The following is a 20058-nucleotide window of genomic DNA, read 5'->3' as shown; positions in this document are numbered from 1 at the left end:
CAAATTATTTTGGAGTGTCTGGTTTATGTTATAAATAAATTTTTCACTGCTGGTTGTTTTTTCAAAAATATTGCCTGTATTTTTGATATTCATTCCTGTGATCTAATGTAAACTCTGTCCTACCCGTTTGGTGTATTGATTAAACCTTTTTTATTACACTCATATGCTATAAATATTTCTCACTTTGCTCTTTTGAATCTCCCTAAATGGCAATAGTCTTTAAGACGTGTCATGGAAAATGTTAAGAGAAATGTCCCACTTTTGTGTTGGTACATATTAATTTCACACCTTGAGTGGAGCCTAGTTTCATCAATAATGAAGCATCTACTTTTCAGATGCTGAATTAAAAATTATCTTATTATTAAGAAGAAACAACAACAGCAACAACAAAAAGTAGAAGCAACAACAACAAAAACAGTCAAAATGAAGTATCACTGTGGCATCAATGTTTTGTTCCTTATTGGTCTTGACTAGAATTTTAAAAGACGTGATGGTAAATCTACATTTGTTTGTAGTTTAATGAAATCACAGTACGTTAGATTTTGGTTTTAAAGTATAAATGTTTGTGAACCATTTCTTATATACTTAAAAAAAATACTCATATTTTCATTCCTAACTACAAAGGTACCATCACTAACACAGTGCATTGCATGTAATAGGGAAGAAAGAAGATTACTAGTTATTACCTATGTGCCACATATATTAGTAGTGTTTAATTCTTACTACAATGTTCCGTTATTAGTCTCATTTCCTCAGTAGTTCCTGTGGCTCCATAGAAAGGAGCACAGAGTTTATAAGAGGGCCAGAGTCGGGCAACATTGCACCAAGAAAAGGTTTTGGAGGCAAGAACTGATGGAGAGGGTGATCCCTTAGGAGTGAGACATCAGGTTGGGCATGGTGGCCCACATCTGTAATCCCAGCACTTTGGGAGGCCCAGGCGGGCGGATCACTTGAGGTCAGGAGTTTGAGATCAGCCTGGCCAACATGGTGAAACCCCATCTCTACTAAAAAAAAAAATACAAAAAAATACAAAAATTAGCTGGGCATGGTGGTGGGTGCCTGTAATCCCAACTACTTAGGAGGCTGAAGCAGAAGAATCACTTGATCCTGGGAGGGGAAGGTTGCAGTTAGCTGAGATCATGCCACTGCACTTCAGCCTGGGTGACAGGGCAAGATTTCGTCTCAAAAAAAAAAAAAAGGGAGTGAGCCGTCAGTGATGGAGAGGCTAGCATGATGCTCACTATGACCTAAGAACATATGGAACCAGCCAGAGCAGCAAATGAAAAAGCAGCCCTCCACACTGCTGACAAGTAAGTAACCAGTTACCTGAGAAGATCCTTTTTCCCTGGAAGTGTTAGGTCTCCAAAGGTAGTAGGGTCATCTCAAACCAAATATCCCCTCCACCTCCTGTCTCACTCCCATTTAAAGAGAAGACCAAGCTGCCTCCCCATTCCAAGTCCCTTGAGCCACACATCGAGGGTGAAGTAAGGTTGGGCGAGTGCTTTCGAGAGGATATAAATTGAACTTTGTAAGCCTGAACAGATATGTATGTGTTTTAATTCCAGTGTGCTCAGAATATTATGAAACCTGTTGAAGATATTAAGGGATGTGTCTACCATAAACCTTCTTAAAGAAAAAACAGAAAAATCTGTAGATCAAGTGAAGAGAAGTTTATGAGATCTGTGGAGTCTTAGTGGTACCTCAAAGTGGGGGAATGAGGAAAAGGTGCTGGGACCTTGGTAGGTTGTTTTAAGGTAGATATTGCAAGGCAGGGGCGGGAGTAACTGGATGAGCTTGGGCAGTGTGACGTAATAGCTTTGATCAGTTTAAAGCAAGGTTAGGGGCTTGAAGTGAATCCTCTGAGGAAGTTGCTAGTCTTAATCTGTAAACTGTTTAGTTGACACCCCACCTTCGAGAACTGGTTTATAGTACTCTCTTTCAGAACAGCCCTTTTCTGGATCAAGCAGCCACATTATTTTGCTTGGTCTCAGTATTGTTGAACACAGGGAGAGAGAATTATTTCTGGTCTCAGTACTGTTTTAACACAGGGACAAGAAATTATAAGAGTTTTAGCTCTCAAATGAGAACAGCAGATTTGCCCAAATCAGTGCTAAAAGTGGTGATTGGACAAAAATAAAGCTCTTTTACATTTATACCCCCACTTCACTGAGGCTTTGAGATAAATAAATTACATTATTACCTTTATTTGGAATTGGAAGCTCAAAGAAGTTAAAAAATTGTCCAAGATCACAAAATGAATGAGTGGAGGAGTCAGGATTCAAACTCAGCTCTGTGTAAGGATAATCTGGATGAGATATTTGCTGCCCCATTGATGACCTGTGTTGGTACGGTCTAACTTTAAAGTCTTCCCTTCTCATATCCCCCCACACCTGCTACTCCAAGGAAAACTTAACCTTTTTTCTTAGCAGAGCTTTGATACAATTTATTTTTTTGTTAAGGGCTTAAAACAAAAGCATGCCCTTGGCATGAAGTATGTTGGTACTTAATTACATACTCTCTTCCATAGTTCTTTGTCTCTTCTTTTCAAAAATATTGAGAAAAGCTGGAAGTGCTTCTTATGCTTCTTTTGTATCTCCCAGCACTTAGAAATGCTAAGCACAGAGTAGAGGCCCGAATACTCCATTTAACTGGACTGAATGTTTGCCAGTCCTCCAGTAACAATGTCTCCACTACAGAATTTTAGCTACTATTTTAGGCACAGTTGCTCTGTCAAATATTTGTTGTGAAGAATAAGCAAATGTTTCCCAAAATGTTCAGGCAAGCATATTACCACTGCAAACACATTTTTCACTGCGAAGTTTTTCTCTTATTTTCATATTTATGTGTGTGTGTGTGTGTGTGTATGTGTATGTATATAGTGGTGTCTCAACTGCATCAGAAATAAAGATAAGACTACAGAAACAGAACAACTGGCATTTCAGTTCTATGTGTTGAGGATGGTTGTTTCAATCCCCTGACTGTAAAAACAAAGACAGCAACTCAGGAAATAGTGGAGATTGTCCTCATATATGTTTTTATTTAAAAAAAAAATTCATCTCTTATATCACGGGGTATGGAATAGAAGTGGAGAAAGGTGGAAGGCATTTGTTTTCCTGAGAATGTTCTCTATAACCTTCCTGACCTCCACAGGCCACCTTCAGACTGCCCTTCTCTTATTCTTTAGCGCTACCACAAAGGGTCATGTAACTTGATTTTTCAGTTGGATAAAAATGTTAGCAAGTGGGGACCTTACACGATGTTATTTCCTGAGGTTCCCACATTCATCTAAGGAGAGCCAGAGCTACCACCATTTTGATTAAAATGATTCGCTTTCAATAAGATTCTAAATTGTTTTAAGATGGTGGAACTGAGCACAGATGGCCAGTGGTCACTGAGTGCTTTCAGTGGTTTAGACAATTCGGGAAACAGTGACAGACTCTACTGTCACCACTGGGGTGGGGATCATGGTCTGTGTTTTCTTTGGGAAGGCAGAGAAGCAGGTAGAGGTGGCTTTAACCACTAGTAGTCGGTGTGTCGCCCCTGGTAAAAACATCGATACAAAAGGGGTATACACATTTCAGACTCAAAAAGCCATCTGTTCTATGCTTCCAGTGAAGATCAACTAGCAGAGCAAAATGGAAAACGAGGCAATTACTCTAGGCACAAATGCCTTGATTTGAAATTACCTAGATTGTGTATGCTTGGTATTTTTGTGGTTGTCACTGAAACTAAAGCAATTCTCTGAATTATTTAGCAAACAACTTTATCCATTTGACTAAGTTAATAGACTCAATGTCAAACATCCAGGACATTCAGAAAATATCCAGCTTTGCATGAGGATAATTTTCAAACCTTTGAGCCTGTAATGGGAATAGATTCTTCTACCTCGTGAGTGAAGTATGCAGCCCTGCTGCTCAGAGGGGACCCTTCACCCTTCCTCCCCACTACCTCTTAAGTCTTCTCTTTTCGTTAGTCTTTCTTTTCTCCACCCACCCTCTCCTTCCTACACAAACTTATTTTGCTTTTCCTAGTTCAGAATGCTCTGAGTTGTGTAGACAAAACATTTTATTGTTTGATTAAAAAAACTTCTTTTATTCAAGGTCACATTCAAGTTACTGCCTACAATGTTGTTGTAGTTTTTCCTTACATATTTATACCACCTTTGGAGCTTCTATGTCTAAACTATATCCTTTAAGGAAATAAATTAAAATGAATTTCTCTGAGTGGGCTTTGAATCAGCAAGAACTTGTTATTGCAGAACCTCTAGGCCACTTGACTGTCACAACCTCCTCAGGTGGGATGGCTAAGAATGTTTAAATACAGAAGCTCTGCAGGGAAATTTCCTCTAACCATTTAACGCCTAAGAAAGAACGAACACCTAGTGTCTAAAGAATGTTACCTGTCCTTCAGCTCTTATCTCTGTTTGGTTTTCAGGGAGTTGGCTTCCAGCCTGATAACAGATCTCACCCTTACCTCATGACCTAGCCTTCTGGTACCAGGTCCCTGTTTTGTGCCTTCTCAGTGCCCATTTTCTCCTTTTGTCTTCTTGTTTTGACCTTGGTTCATTAACCTCATTAACTCAGGCTACACAAACCTCTAGCAGAGGCCAGCCACACCCCTCAGGCATGAGGCTGCCCCTCCTGGTCTGGCTGCTGGAGCCCTGCTAACTGGGAACAGACACCCTCCCTTGGTTCCATCTTCCTCAGTAAGCCAGAGTTGAGTTCAAGTAGGTTAAAGCATTACATTTGTAAATTTGTAAAGGATCAAGTTGTGAAAAGAAAGGCAATCTTGTTCTTGGAGACTTTATTAGCCAGTAAATGCAATATGATACATTTATAGGAGTGAAGACCCAAGCTTTCTGAACTTCATTGAGCCAGAAAGATGTGTTTTATTTCATAGAGTTCGTGGAATGACTACAGCATAGGCGAGCTTTTACACAGCACCACATTGACTTGAGGTAATCATAAAATAAAAATGAGCAAGGAGACCCTTCAGGTCGAAGTATAATTTATATATACATTTACCCAATCCAATGCAAAGACCCCATACCATATGCTTTAAATTTTGGTTTAATTTTTAAGCTCTTTTGTTTGCTTTTTTGATGTAAAAGAAGTATGATTAGCCTTTTTTTAAAAAAAAAAAAAGATACTTGCTGCTTTCCATAAAACTTGTATTATAATAAAATGCACTGACTACTGTAACACTCATATCAGCAAAAAGTGACACAAGATAGCATTAAAAAGTCCTTCACTGTGACAGAATAAATCAGAATTGTGTGGTAAACCCTTTACAGCTTGTTATCATTTTGCTAAGAAAATAGAGCTACTGGCAACTTTTATATGGGGAAGCTGAACGTAGGCTGGAAAGGTTTTCCAGATGATGCTAAAATCCTCAGCTATATTGACGCAGATCTTCTATTTCTTGTTATGTCATGAATTTTGGAAAATAAACCTTCTGAGAGGGAAAAGGTAAACATTTTAGGACCAGAATGAACTAGTATAAACTATCAAGAACAAATAGGGTGTATAAATAGCAGGGTTAGATAATTGTTAGATTGATGATTGATAGATATATAGAGAGAGAAGTTTCTTGTTAATTTTGAACCTTTTTTACATTTATCATAAGCCAGAAAATTAGCTCAGTTAGTTAGTTGAAAGGAAGGGCACAAAGTAATTTAGGTGGTTGATTTTTTTAAAATATTTGTTAATTTTTTTATTATTCAAGTGCTTTTTCCATTCAGAATGGCAAAGACAAAGATGATACCACTGCATTTATTTCTATTCTCATTGTGCATTCTCAGCGCACATGAGCCAAACAAATCAAGTCACACACACACAGCATGACAGTCTCTCTGACTCCGTCCTATGTCTTGCCAAACAAATGATGGTCAAGAGTTGGATGTGCATTCTTTCAGTCTTTTCTATGGATTTCACACATATGTTTACAAACCTGTACATCTATTGTTTACATAAATAAGATCATAATTTATCTGTTGTGCTTCAGCCTGTTTTTCACTCAGTATGCCATGAGCTCTTTTTAAACACATCACCTTTTTTTTTTTTAAACTGGCTACATAGAATTTCATAGCATGGTTATATCATATTTCAGTTTCCTATTTTACTACATTTATTTTCAGGGTTTCACTGTTATAAAAGTGCTACAAGGAATATTCTTGTATATTACTTTTAAAAAAGTGACAGTGTTTCTCTGGGATAGCTTCCCAGAAATGGAATTGCTGAGTCAAATAGTAAGCCTTTTTAAAGTGTTATAGGTTTTACTAAATTGCCTTCCAAAAAGCTTATCTTTTCATTAAATATATAAGCATGCCTATTTTCTCACATCCTTGAAAGCTCCTGATACTATAAACATTTTTGTTTTATCTTTCCAACTGTGGGAGTGGACATTTATATTTCATTATTGTTCTAATATTTATTTACTTAATTATATGGTCAATTGTGTGTTTATTTGTTTATTTAATAATTATGTTTTTTCCTGAATTGCCTATTCCATTTTTTGTACATTTTTCTTTGGGTTTGTTTGTTTTTTCTTTAGTGACTTATTGACACTTTTTATGTATTTTGGATATTAAGTCTCTGTTAAATATGTGGCAAATATTTTCTTCCAATCTGTTGCTTTTTTTTGAACTTTATTTCTGAATCCTGTTTTAGCATGTAACAATATTGCTAGCACTTAAAATTTCAAGAAAGCAGCTAGCTAACAGTTGGTTCCGTTCACAAATTATTTAATTAGTTTTCATTTTATTTATTCAGTTCCACATTAATTATTATTTAAATAATTTTAAAACATAAGCTGGAATTTATTTTATTCTGAGTTGACAAAAAGTACCTTATAATTTTTTTCTCTCTATTTTAAATGTTTCCCTCCCTTTAGAATGCTATTTCACATAATCACTTTCATCTTTTAAATTATGTCTTCTTTTTTTTTTTAGAGATAGGGTCTCACTCTGTCACCTAGACTGGAGTGCAGTGGTGCCATCACAACTCACTTTAACCTTGAACTCCTGGGCTCAAGCAATCCTCCCACCTCAGCCTCCATAGTAGCTAGGACTACAAACACACACCATCATGCTGGCTAATTTTTGTGTTTTTAGTAGAGACGAGGTCTCACTATGTTGCCCAGGCTGGTCTCAAACTCCTGGCCTCAAGTGATCCTCACACCTCAGCTTCCCAAAGTGCTCAAATTATAGGCATAAGCCATTGTGCTTGCCCAAAATTATGTCTAAGTTTTATCTTCATATATTCAGAGGAAATTATGTCTATTTTTGGCATGTGAAAAGGTACCCCAAATATGAAAAGTTTACTTTAGCACCTGTGGCACACAGACCCTAAAGTGACCCCCAATGAACTCTGCTTTTTGGTGTCCACTCCCTTGTATAACGCCCTCCCTTTGAGTGTGGGCAGGACCTATGACTTGTTTCTAACCATTAGGACACAGCAGTGGTGATGGGCTGTCACTCCCATGATGACATCACATTATGTAAGGCTCCAACTTGCTAGCTCTCACTCTCATGCTGCTCATGAAGAAATAAGCTGGCCTGTTATGAGCTGCCCATGGAGAGGTGCATGTGGTAGGGAACAGTGGGTGGCCTCTACAACCTGAGGGCCTCAGTCCTGCAACCACAGGGAGATGAATTTTGCTAACAATCTGAAGGAGCTTGGAAGCAGATTTTTCCTCAGTTGGATCTCCAGCTAAGAGTGCAGCTTAGCCAATACCTTGATTGTAGCCTTGTGAAACTCTTAACAGAGGATCCAGATAAGCTATGCACAGACCCCTGAACCACAGATGTGTTAAGGTAGTAGATGTGTGTTGTTTTAGCTGCTAAGTCTGCAGTAGTTTGTTATACAGCAATAGATAACTAATATAGCACCCACATTTGAAATACACATAGACATCATTAGGAACAAAAATAGTAAGGACTAGAGATTGAATTATTAGTTCTTTGGCACTATAAATAATCATGTTAGAAAAATGTGCTATGGAGTAATATGTATAATACTATATGATACAGAAAATGCTCATGTTTTTCTAGCTCTTAAAATGTAGTTTCAATATTTTGCTGTTATATTATTAATGTAATAGAGAAAATCATTAGAAACTGGGGGAAACTATTAGATCAAGCTTTAAAACTCCTGGAACTATATTGCATGAAACACCTAGCATAATTAATTATGAGTCTGGTTATTGGTATTTTACTTATGCAGACACTGAAACAAATACAGCATCTACTCTAGAGCTTTTACATGCACAGTTACTTATATGTTTCGTAAGTGAAGATCTAAGTGACTTTAAAAAGTGAGAAAACAAAGATCAGATAGTTGTAGATGTGTGGTATTATTTCTGAGGGCTCTGTTCTGTTCTATTGGTCTATATCTCTGTTTTGGTACCAGTACCATGCTGTTTTGGTTACTGTAGCCTTGTAGTATAGTTTGAAGTCAGGTAGCGTGATGCCTCCAGCTTTGTTCTTTTGGCTTAGGATTGACTTGGCAATGCAGGCTCTTTTTTGATGCCATATGAACTTTAAAGTAGTTTTTCCAATTCTGTGAAGAAAGACAAAAACAAGAAATGGGGAAAGGATTCCCTGTTTAACAAATGGTGCTGGGAAAACTGGCTAGCCATATGTAGAAAGCTGAAACTAGATCCCTTCCTTACACCTTATACAAAAATTTAATTCAAGATGGATTAAAGACTTACATTTTAGACCTAAAACCATAAAAACCCTAGAAGAAAACCTAGGCAATACCATTCAGGACGTAGGCATGGGCAAAGACTTCATGTCTAAAACACCAAAAGCAATGGCAACAAAAGCCAAAATTGACAAATGGGATCTAATTAAACTAAAGAGCTTCTGCACAGTGAAAGAAACTACCATCAGAGTGAACAGGCAGCCTACAGAATGGGAGAAAATTTTTGCAATCTACTCATCTGACAAAGGGCTAATATCAAGCATCTACAAAGAACTCAAACAAATTTACAAGAAAAAAACAAGCAACCCCATCAACAAGTGGGCAAAGGATATGAACAGACACTTCTCAAAAGAAGACATTTATGCAGCCAACAGACACATGAAAAAATGCTCATCATCACTGGCCATCAGAGAAATGCAAATCAAAATCACAATGAGATACCATCTCACACCAGTTAGAATGGTGATCATTAAAAGGTCAGGAAACAACAGGTGCTGGAGAGGATGTGGAGAAATAGGAACACTTTTACACTGTTGGTGGGACTGTAAACTAGTTCAACCATTGTGGAAGTGTGGCGATTCCTCAAGGATCTAGAACTAGAAATACCATTTGACCCAGCCATCCCATTAGTGGGTATATACCCAAAGGAATATAAATCATGCTGCTATAAAGACACATGCACACATATGTTTACTGCGGCACTACTCACAATAGCAAAGACTTGGAACCAGCCCAAATGTCCAACAATGATAGACTGGATTAAGAAAATGTGGCACATATACACCATGGAATACTATGCAGCCATAAAAAATGATGAGTTCATGTCCTTTGTAGGGACATGGATGAACCTGGAAATCATCATTCTCGGCAAAATATCGCAAGGACAAAAAAACAAACACCGCATGTTCTCACTCATAGGTGGGAATTGAACAATGAGAACACATGGACACAGAGAGGGGAACATCACACACCGGGGCCTGTTGTGGGGTGGGGGGAGGGGGCAGGGATAGCATTAGGAGATATACCTAATGTAAATGACGAGTTAATGGGTGCAGCACACCAACATGGCACATGTATACATATGTAACCTGCATGTTGTGCACATGTATCCTAGAACTTAAAGTATAATAAATATATATTATTTATATATTTCTGAGTCTCCCATCACCATCCCTTCTCTGCCTTCCCCCTATTTGCAATGGTCACTTCTGTGATTGTCTTTTATTTCACATTGTCCTTCTTTCCCTTTCTTCACTTTTTCCTGTTGCTCATCATTTATGTAATCCATACAATGAGGTGTACTGCTTTTTTTAGGGTATTGACTAAGGATTCAGCTTTAAAAAATGTATTATCAAATAATTATTTGGTCAGACTCAGTAGTTTTTCAGATTCAGCATGGTAAAAAGTTTGATTGCTAAACTGCTCAAAGATAAATGACTTTATTTCCTTCGTCCTCTGCAGACTCTCCTGAGACATGTATTCTGGTTCCTGGCTGTGTCCCTTTACAGTTGCTTGAGTATAGTGCATGTTTATTTCAAGCTTAATAATCACTGCCTTTTCCCAGCCTCCATTCTTGTCAGTTTTGATATGAGGCTTCTTTTCTATAGAAAGGTCTAGCCAGTGACTCCCATGCCACTTGACATCTTGGTCCTCACCATTTCCAGCTTTACCCATGTTTGCAGGTATCCGAATAAATTTCCAGCTTATTTTCCAAACTTCACACGGCACTTTTCACTTTCTACTTTGCTTCATATTTCTCCACCTGTCTTATCTTCTATTATTAGAAGGCAGAATCCCATACCGCTGAGGACTGTGCTTTGCAAGTAATAGGCCCTGGATAGATGACTAAGTGAATGAAAAATTATTAGAATTTTTAAAGCATAGTTAATATGCTTTAATATGGATTTTGGATTTCAGAAATTGGTGGAATTAATTATAAGAAAAAATGGAGAGGGGTCTTAGAATTGCCAGTTTTAAATGTTGCTAAGTAAATTTAGACAATCATTTACTATCATCATTATTTCATAAAATGCAGTGCAAAACAAAAATAGGATTTATAAATGAAGTTCAACATGCACAAACAAAATTCAGAGGACATAATGTCAGGATAAAAGATTGATCTTTTCTTAAAATTGATAGATCAACTTTAAAATGACTAGTTTACTCTGTTGTCCTCTTTTCTCATTTTGCAGCAGACATCTGAAATCTTCGTATTGTACTAGCAGAGTCTATATGTTTTAAAAATCACTGAGCTAGTCTAACCTTTCACTCGATACAATTATCCTCTTTAAACCACCGTGGGTAAGATCTGCTTGTTGCATATCAAACTGTTGGAAAGCTTCCTGTCTCTTGCATGCGACTAGTAGTGGGTGGGAGAGAACAAGGTGGACAGATTCATGTAGCCATCATCACTGTTTGATACAGAGCTGTTCCATCACCACAGAGAAACTCGCTTAGGTACCTCTTTACATTGTACGTTTTAAATCATTTATTTTATTCGAATAGAGTCATCGTAAACATATTCATTTAAACTCAGAAGGTGGTGGATGGGATTTTCTGAGAGATGGAAGGCAGGCTTTGAGCCACAGAGAGCCACTTTTAACATTTGAAGATTCTGGTGATGATGCTGACTGCCTGGCCACCTAAGAGGAAGAAAGGTTTGCCAACCCATCTCTCAGGCTCACAGTCCATCTCCCATCACCTTTCCCCCTTTTAATACCCTTTCCCCAGCTTTTTCATCCAATAAACCTTTATTGGGCACTATTATGTCTCTATAAACTTAGAAGCTAGGAATGAAAAGATGGAAAATGAAATCCCTGCCATCCACGATTTTCAATTGAGTAACAAGACAGAGACCTACACAATGAACCACATGCAAGGAAAGGGAAGCAGTGCTACAGAAGCATTGAGAAAGCAACTGATTGCGACAGGACAATTTTTACACGTAAAGTGACAACTGAGCTGTTCCTTGGAAGAAAAGGGAGAATCAGGAGAAAGGGCGTTTAAGCAGCAGAAACAAAGGCTATAAACACCAAGAGTCAGGAGCGTGCCCTGCAAGCATGGCCAGTGGTCTCCTGCATCAGAACAGAGGGTTACGGGAGGGAATGTGGCTGGAGAGATAGGTGGGGGCTGGATCACAAAGGGCAACAAACGCCTTGTCAAGGAGTTGGACTAAGCAGTTGGAGGCCATCAAAAGATTTTAAGTAGGGATGCGATATAATCACATTTTTCCCCTAAAAATAAAGACAATAAAGACCATTCTGGAGTTAGTGTGGAGAATGGATTAGAAGGGTGAAAGACTGGAAACTGGAAGATCACTTTAGAGGCTGACTTTCACAATAGCCTCTTCCCTCTAGGAAATAAACTCATCTACCTCCTGGTGAGGTTCAAATTAGGAATAAACGGGTGAGTTCTTTTTTTTTTTCTTATGAAAAACTAAAGATGAAAGTGGAGATGCCTCACTACAACTAGTGCTTTAATTGCAATTTCTTACGGAAAGGACAGTTCTAAAACCTGCAAGTAACTTAAATTTGATTTTTTTGTCAGATAACTTTTGCTGAGACCTCTTGTGTTCAAGCATCTTCATGGGCACTTGGGAGAAAATACTCAAATGCCAAGTGAAAATCTAATAAAATTATTCTTTTTTTGCAGTAAAAATAGCACTTCAGTAAAGTGCTGAATGATTATTTTTAAGCAGCAGAAAAAAAAAATGGAGAAGGAATCCTTTAGTTTCAGCTGGAAAGCCTGACTGTTGTTTCTTTTCTACTACTGGATAGCATTGAGTTTTCTTGCATTTATTTGCATCTACCTCTCCAGCTGAGCCACAATAAAAAGCACCTACCTCAAATACCTAGCACTAATGGCTTAATTTGACAATTTGTATATGGTATTCTTTTATTACCCTTTATGACCTTAATAATTAGTTTTTCTTTAGTGCAGTATTAAAGCATTAAAGGTCATAAATTCCACAGTCACCTGTATCCATTTATTGCTAATTTATTATAGAACATATCATAAAACTTTCCTTGACATATAGGCCTCTTCATAACTATAAATCTTTTTTCAACTGTTTAGATAACTTATGCCTAAGTTCAAGAAGAGACCTTTAGGAGCAAATATTTAAAACATCTATTTATTACACATTAATGGAGCAGGGTGGATAACCATGTGAAGTATTCATTTACATTCAGTATATTTATCACTTCAAACTCTTATAAAGATAAATTTGTTTTCAAGAGGGAAAAATGTTAAATGTCAAGTAGCTGTTTTCCTAAGTGCTTTAAAATGTCCAGCTGAATAAAGCCATCTTTCTAGTTAGGATAGAACACCAAAAAGGCTTCCAATGAGATTAAATTTGTCACTAGTAACCTCAGTTAAGCTTAAAAACTTTGCAAACTTGATAGTTGTCTCTTCAGATGGCAAATGTATCATCTTAGTTGATAAAGAGGTTGTTTCCTCTGTTTCAACTATGGAAATAACACATTGTAAAAACTCAGTTCCTGAATGCATTTACCTTACTGCTTAAACTTCTGTGTGGATGCATATTTGTGGCACACATATATTCAAAAAGGGAGAGCAGAAAATCAACTTGCTGGAAAATCCATTTGTTGAATGAGTAATTTGCTGAAAATCACATTGCTTCCATTAATGTTGTCTAACATAATCAGTAACTATGATGCATGAGATAGTTGCAACACTCATTGGGACTCTTTTCGTGAAGCTTTCATTGAGCTTTAGTTTTCTGCAGCCCAGTGGTTAGCCAAGCTAGACTATCACTGGTTTTATCATACTCTGACTTTGGGAAATCAAAAATTTTAAAGTAAATATTTTCAACTACAAATGTAATTATATTATTCAATGTCTTATGATTTATAAACAATGGGATGGGTTTTTTTCCAACATATTTTTAGTCCAGCCTTCTGCACTTTTCTTAATTTACCAATTAATCAATCCAATTCAATATGAACATTTGTACACATTTTAAACATTTGAGAAGTGCCCAATGTCTCAAATATTAAATGCACATGAACTTAACATTTTACTGAACTGACAAGTCCACTACCAATAACTAGAGTGAAAAGAATACAGCAAAACTAAAGCTGAACTAAAACCAACACTTTGATAAACTATTGAACAGTTCAACCACACAATTTGCTGAAATCTTGCTTTCTAACAGGGGCTATGTCTTCTTGATAGCATGTTCTACATGCAGCAGTGAAGTGAAGATTCTGAGAAGGGATTACCATACCTACTGTAAATAGAACTTCAAATCTGAAATACATTAGCCATAAAGAATTATGCAAGAAAGAGTAAAATTGTTGCAAATCCCTGAGGAATGCAATAAGATGAATAAAGACACAAATGTAAAATAACTAAAAAGATACAGGAGCTACCATATTGCAAATTAAATTCTGGCCTCTAACTTATTAAAAACAATAAGTTGAAGTTGCTGTACCACTTGGGAAATTGGTGAAATAATCTTAAAAAATGCTTCTTTAGCATTTTCAACAGACCCTTTGTCTGTTGAAGTAGAAAATGGCATCAATATCATTTTGAAAAATTAATAGTGTATTAGTCTGCTTAGGATGCCGTAAGAGAATACTACAGACTAGGTGGCTCAAACAACAATTTATTTTCTTATAGTTCCTGGAGGCTAGAAGTCCAAGTTCAAGGTGCCAGCAGGGATGATTCCTGGTGACACCTCCCATGCAGCCTTGTGAATGGTCTGCTTTCTCTGTCTCCTTACATGGTCTTTCCTCTCTGTGTGAGCATTTCTGATGTGTCTTCAACATCTTGTAAGGACTCCAGTTCTAGCAAATTAGAGCCCCCCATCCTTTTGAGCTCATTTAACCTTAATTACCTTCTTAAAGGTCCTATCTTCAAATACAGTCACCTTGGGGATTGGAGCATCAACATACAAATTTGGAGGAGACACAGTTCAGTTCATAACAGTATGAACTACAAAATTCCTATGTAAATTAAAAGTCATAAATCCTGCAGTTACCTGTATCTATGTACTGATCTATTATGAATTGCTGAAAATTTTGGTTCCTTTTCTGAATATTAAATGTTATTCATAAAACTGAATAGTTTTATGATCTCTAGCTTTTGACAAATTTAACTCTCCTGTTAAGCTATAAAAAACATCTCTGATAAATCACCATCCCCGTGATTAATTTACATAAACTTTATGCTAGGCAAAATCATCAAATTTCAAGTAACTTTAGTAAATTTTATAAATTTGGCAAATTGGTGATTCAGAGACTTTTTATTATTTATAAATTATTCAGCCATAGAAAAACATGCTAGAAATAGTCATAGTCCCACCAATATCACAATTGGCAGTAGAAAGGTCTTGTGTATGGTGATGACAAGCTAGAAGAGGTCTCCAGAATTCTTTGGATATCATTTTAAATATCCCTAAGGGCTGGATGGTCCTAAGACTATAAAAGAATGCAAGATTTCATGACGTCAGATAGAAAATACATTTGCAAATCTAAGGCCTTCATCAGAGCCAAAGGTCTTTAGAATTCGACACATCCTAAAAGTCAGAAAAACGCAAAATTCAAGCAAGGGTTCAAACTGGGTAAGAGTTACAGGTCTCTGTGAGTAGACAAAGAACTAGGCAGTGTGAACTCTGAGACCAACTACTTTCACATTAAAAAACTTAATAGTCTTTTTGATATATAGTTCTCTTACCATACAATTCATCCATTTGAAATATACAATTTAGTGGTTGTTAGTATATTCACAGATATATGCTACCATCACTACAGTCAGTTTTAGAACATTTTCACCTCAAAAAGAAATCCCATACCCTATAGCTACCAATCCCCTATCACTGCATCCTTCTCCCCCTGGCCCTAAGTCACCACTAATCTACTTTCTGTCTCTATAAACTTTCCTGCTCTGGACCTTCAAATGAATGAAGTCATATAATATGTGATCTTTTGTAACTAACTTATTTCACTAAGTGCGTTTTCAAGATTCATCTATGTTGTAGTACATATCAATACTTCATTTTTCTTCTGGCTCCTTTTAAGGTTTATTTATCTTTGGTTTTCTGCAGTTTCAATATGATATGCCTAGGTGTATTCTTTTTGGCATGTATTCTGCCTAGTGTACTTGGAACTCCCTGGATCTGTAGTTTGGTGTCCAACATTAATTCAAGGAAATTCACAGTCATTATTGCCTCAAATATTTCTTCCGTTCCTTCCTTTCTTCTCCTTCTGCTATTCCTGTCATGCACATCATGCACATCATGCACATGTTACATTGATGGTTGTCCTACCATCCTTTGATATTCTATTCCATTTTTTTCAGTCTTTGCCTTTGCTCTTCAATTTTGAAACTTTCTGTTGACACATCCTCAAGCTCAGAGACTCTGCTGAGCCATGTCCGGTCTACTAGTGAGCCCATCACAAGCATTCTTCACTTCTGTCACAGTGTTTTGCTCTGTATCATTTCTTTTTTATTCTTTCCTAGAACTTCCGTCTCTCTGATTATGTTATCCACATATTGTGTGTTGTCTACTTTTTCTATTAGAGCCCTTAGTATATTAATCATAATTGTCTTAAATTTCCAGGCTGATAATTCTGACATTCTTGCCATATTTGAGTCTGGTTTTGATGTTTGCTTTTTCTCTTCAAACTATGGGGTTTTTTGTTTGTTTGTTTGTTTGTTTTTGCCTTTTAGTATGCATTGCAATTTTTGAAAGCTAGAGATAATGTACTGGGTACAAGGAACTGCTGTAAATAGGCCTTTAGTAATGTGATAATATGGTGTGGAGGGGAGAGAAAGCATTCTATAGTACCATGTATGATTCAGCATTGGTCTTTTAGTGAGCCTGGATCCCTGGGCTGTGAACCTCAAAAATGCTTCCCAGTAACCTTGCCAAACTTCCCCCGCCATAGAGGGGGCTGGAGTTGGGCATTTCTCTACACCTAGGTTGGTTAGGCTCTGGTAAAATAGTTTCTTTTCAGGGCAGGTCTTATTAAGAAGAACAGAGTGCTCTGCGTACTCCAAAATAATTCCTTTTCTCCTCCCCCTGCCAGAAGCATGAGGGGGTTTTTTCTCTATCTCCACTGTTAGAACCTGGGAATCAGGTTCCAGTTAGAACCGGAAACCAGAAGTTTGTTCATGAGTTTTTAGAGCCAAATAATATTCCATTGTATGCCACATTTTGTTTATCCATTTGCCTATTGACAAGCATTTGGGTTGTTTCCACCTTTTGAATATTCTGAATAATACTGTTATAAACATTCATGTGTAAGTTTCTACATGAACATGTGTTCATTTCTTTTGGGTATATACCTAGTAGTGGAATTGCTAGGTCATATGATGACTCTACATCTAATCATTTAAGGAATGACTGAACTATTTTTCAAAGTGGCTGCACCATTTTACCTTCCCACCAGCAATGTATGAGAGAGTTCTCATTTCTGCATATCCTCATCAATACTTGTTGTTACCAAACTTTTTGATTTTTTAAATTACTGTAATTGTGATAAACTACATGCCACATAAGTTTTACCATATTAAGCTTTTTTTTTTTTTTTTGAGATAGAGTCTGGCTTTATCACCCAGGCTGGAGTGCATTGGCACCATCTTGGTTCACTGCAACTTCCACCCCCCAGGCTCAAGCACTTCTCCTGCTTCACCTGCCCGAGTACCTGGGACTACAGGCGCATGCCACCAAACCTGGCTAATTTTTGTATTTGTAGTAGAGATGTGTTTCACCATGTTGACCAGGCTGGTCTTGAACTCCTGACCTCAGGTGATCTCCCTGCCTTGGCCTCCCAAAGTGCTGGAATTACAGGCATGAGCCATTGCACCCAGCCCATATTAACCATTTTCAAGTGTAGTGTTCAGTAGTGTTAAGTACACTCACACTGTTGTACAACCATTCTCCAGAACTCTTCATCTTACAACTGTAAAACTCTGTACCCATTAAAAAAAAACTCCACATTCCCCTGCATCCCCAGCCCCTGGCAACCACCATTTTGCTTTCTGTCTCTATGAATTTGACTCCTCTAGGTACTTCACATTAGTGGAATCATGCAGTATTTGTCTTTTTTGTGAATGACGTTTCACTTAGCATAATGTCTCAAAGTTCACCTATGTTGTAGTATGTATCAGAATTTCCTTCCTTTTTAAGGCCATTGAATGTATATCCTACATTTTGCTTATCCATTCATCCATCAATGGACACATAAATTGCTTCTACCTTTTGGCTATTGTGAACAATGTTGCTATGAACATGGCTGTACAAATGTCTCTTGGAGATTCGGCTTTCCTCTTCTTTTTTTTTTTTTTTTTTTTTTTTTTTCAGAGACACGGTCTCTCTCTGTTTCCCAGCCTGGAGTGCAGGGGTGCAATCCTAGCACGTCGCAGCCTGAAACTCTTGGGCTCAAGGGATCCTTCTCCCTCAGCCTCCTGAGTAGCTAGGACTTCAGGCATGTGACACTACACCCAGCTAATTCCATTCTTTTGGGTATATTCCCAGAAGTGGAATTGCTGGATCATATGGTAATTATATTTTCTGAGGGACTGCTATACTATTTTCCATAGCAGCTGCACTATTTTGCATTCCCACCAACAGTGCATAGGGTTCCAATTTCTCTACATTCTTGCCAATATTTTCTGTTTTTTTAATAGTAGCCCTTTTAATTGGTGTGAAGTGGTATATCATTGTGGTTTTGACTCGCGTTTCCCTAATGATTAGTGATGTTGAGCTCACCTTCGTATTTTGAAGTCCATGACATTTCAACCATGAAACAAAGTTCAGTGAAACTCATCAAGGTCTTTAACAAGTCTAGTCCCTATGTGGGCCAAAATCTCTATGCACATGTGACCTAAATTACATGGCATGGTAAGAGGTTTCCTTTAGTGGGTAAGAATCTTTTAGCTCTGGGGAGATTTAGAATTAAGTGTAGGAAGGATTGCAAAAATTAAAATGGAAGTAATAATATTTGGGGGTTACGAAGAAAGCTGTTCATATTTCTTATTTTACAAATTTGTCTTTTTGGAATGACAGTCTTACGACTTCAGTTGAAAATTTGTAGTTGTGGGATTTTGACTTAGGGTGACCAATTTGTCCTGATTTGCTCAGAATTGTCTTCATTTTAAAATAGAAAGCTCTGTATACCAGATATCTCCTCATTTAGGGATGGTTTATCACTTTATTTAGACCTGAGATTTTAAATTGAAATTTTACTAAGCTCATATACAATATTGGACCATTTAAGAGAACTTCAATGTCTTTAAGTTTAATGTACAAGATATAAAACAGCTTCTTAAGTATCTGCTGTAGTTTCTATAATTTAGATAATTGAAGTACTTAAAAATATAGAATATATTAAATTTATAAACAAAGTTTAAATATTTGAAAGTGTTTAATTAATGAGACCAAACATTATTCAAATCCCACTTAAAAATAATTATTAACATTTGCTATACTTGTATACAGACTAAAGAGATTTGTGAGCTGAACTTAATGGCTATTTATCTGGAAGACAAAAATCCCATTTCATTCCATGTTGCCACAACCGAATCTTAAGTTTAAGGTTTTCCTTAGTTAAATTAAACACCAATTGTTTAAACCAAAAACAAATTGAGAAATAGTCTTTTGGGAATACTAAGCTATTCTATAGGACCAAAAATTGGCATCAACTACAGCTCATGATATTCAAAAATACTTCCATTTAGGGAGTTTCAAAAGGACTCAGATTATCCTGGTAACATGGGGTACATTAATAGTTGTCAAGCAAATTAGTAGAACACATTAATTATTGTAACCACATGTGTATTTGAAATGAAAACATCATTTTGAGAGTCTGAAGATCAGCGTAAACTGCATTTTGTTGTTTTGAGGAGACAGCTCACCTTCATTGACTGACATGTTCAGCTAAAAAATGGTCTCAGTACTTTCCTTCTCTTAATGGAGCACTGCCTCCGTAATGTCGCTAAAGATTAAACAGGATTAATGCCCATTCTAATAATTTGTAAATATCACTACATTTAAATATTCTAAATTGCTTATACTTAACCAGGATTAAAAGGAATGACCTCTTAAGATTCGCAATTTTTTTTTTTTTGCTTTATTTCTCTGACAAAAACTATTTTTGGAAATAAGGTTTATCCTGCAAGCTTTACCAAAGTGGTAATTTCAATAGAAGGTCAAAGAAAACATGACGTCCAAAGAACCACCAAGCTATAGTCAACAATATTTATAGGCACTCAGATTCAGGCACATTCTTTCCAGGCTGCAAAAGGCCTGTTATCCCACTTGGGGTAAGCTAGTCTTGAATACTGATTTGAAGTATCACAACCAGTGACAATTTCTTCCTAGCTA

The 20058-nt window shown here is 36.9% G+C and overlaps 1 protein-coding gene across 4 annotated transcripts in view; it reads left to right on the top strand.

Moving 5' to 3' along the window:
- Window positions 1–20058, top strand: part of LOC129465521 (uncharacterized) — a 198263-nt gene that overhangs the window by 127 nt on the left and 178078 nt on the right. For 2 of the 4 annotated variants that reach the window (XR_010117517.1, XR_010117515.1), the window contains exon 2: window positions 4840–4957. The exons of the other annotated variants lie outside the window; for them this stretch is intronic. The gene's annotated coding sequence lies outside the window, so the exon portion shown is untranslated. The remainder of the gene's footprint in view (window positions 1–4839; window positions 4958–20058) is intronic. 4 annotated transcript variants of the gene reach the window in all.

Source organism: Symphalangus syndactylus, chromosome 2 (assembly GCF_028878055.3).
Source record: "Symphalangus syndactylus isolate Jambi chromosome 2, NHGRI_mSymSyn1-v2.1_pri, whole genome shotgun sequence".
Lineage (NCBI taxonomy): Eukaryota > Metazoa > Chordata > Mammalia > Primates > Hylobatidae > Symphalangus > Symphalangus syndactylus.
This window is presented reverse-complemented; position numbering and strand designations above follow the sequence as displayed.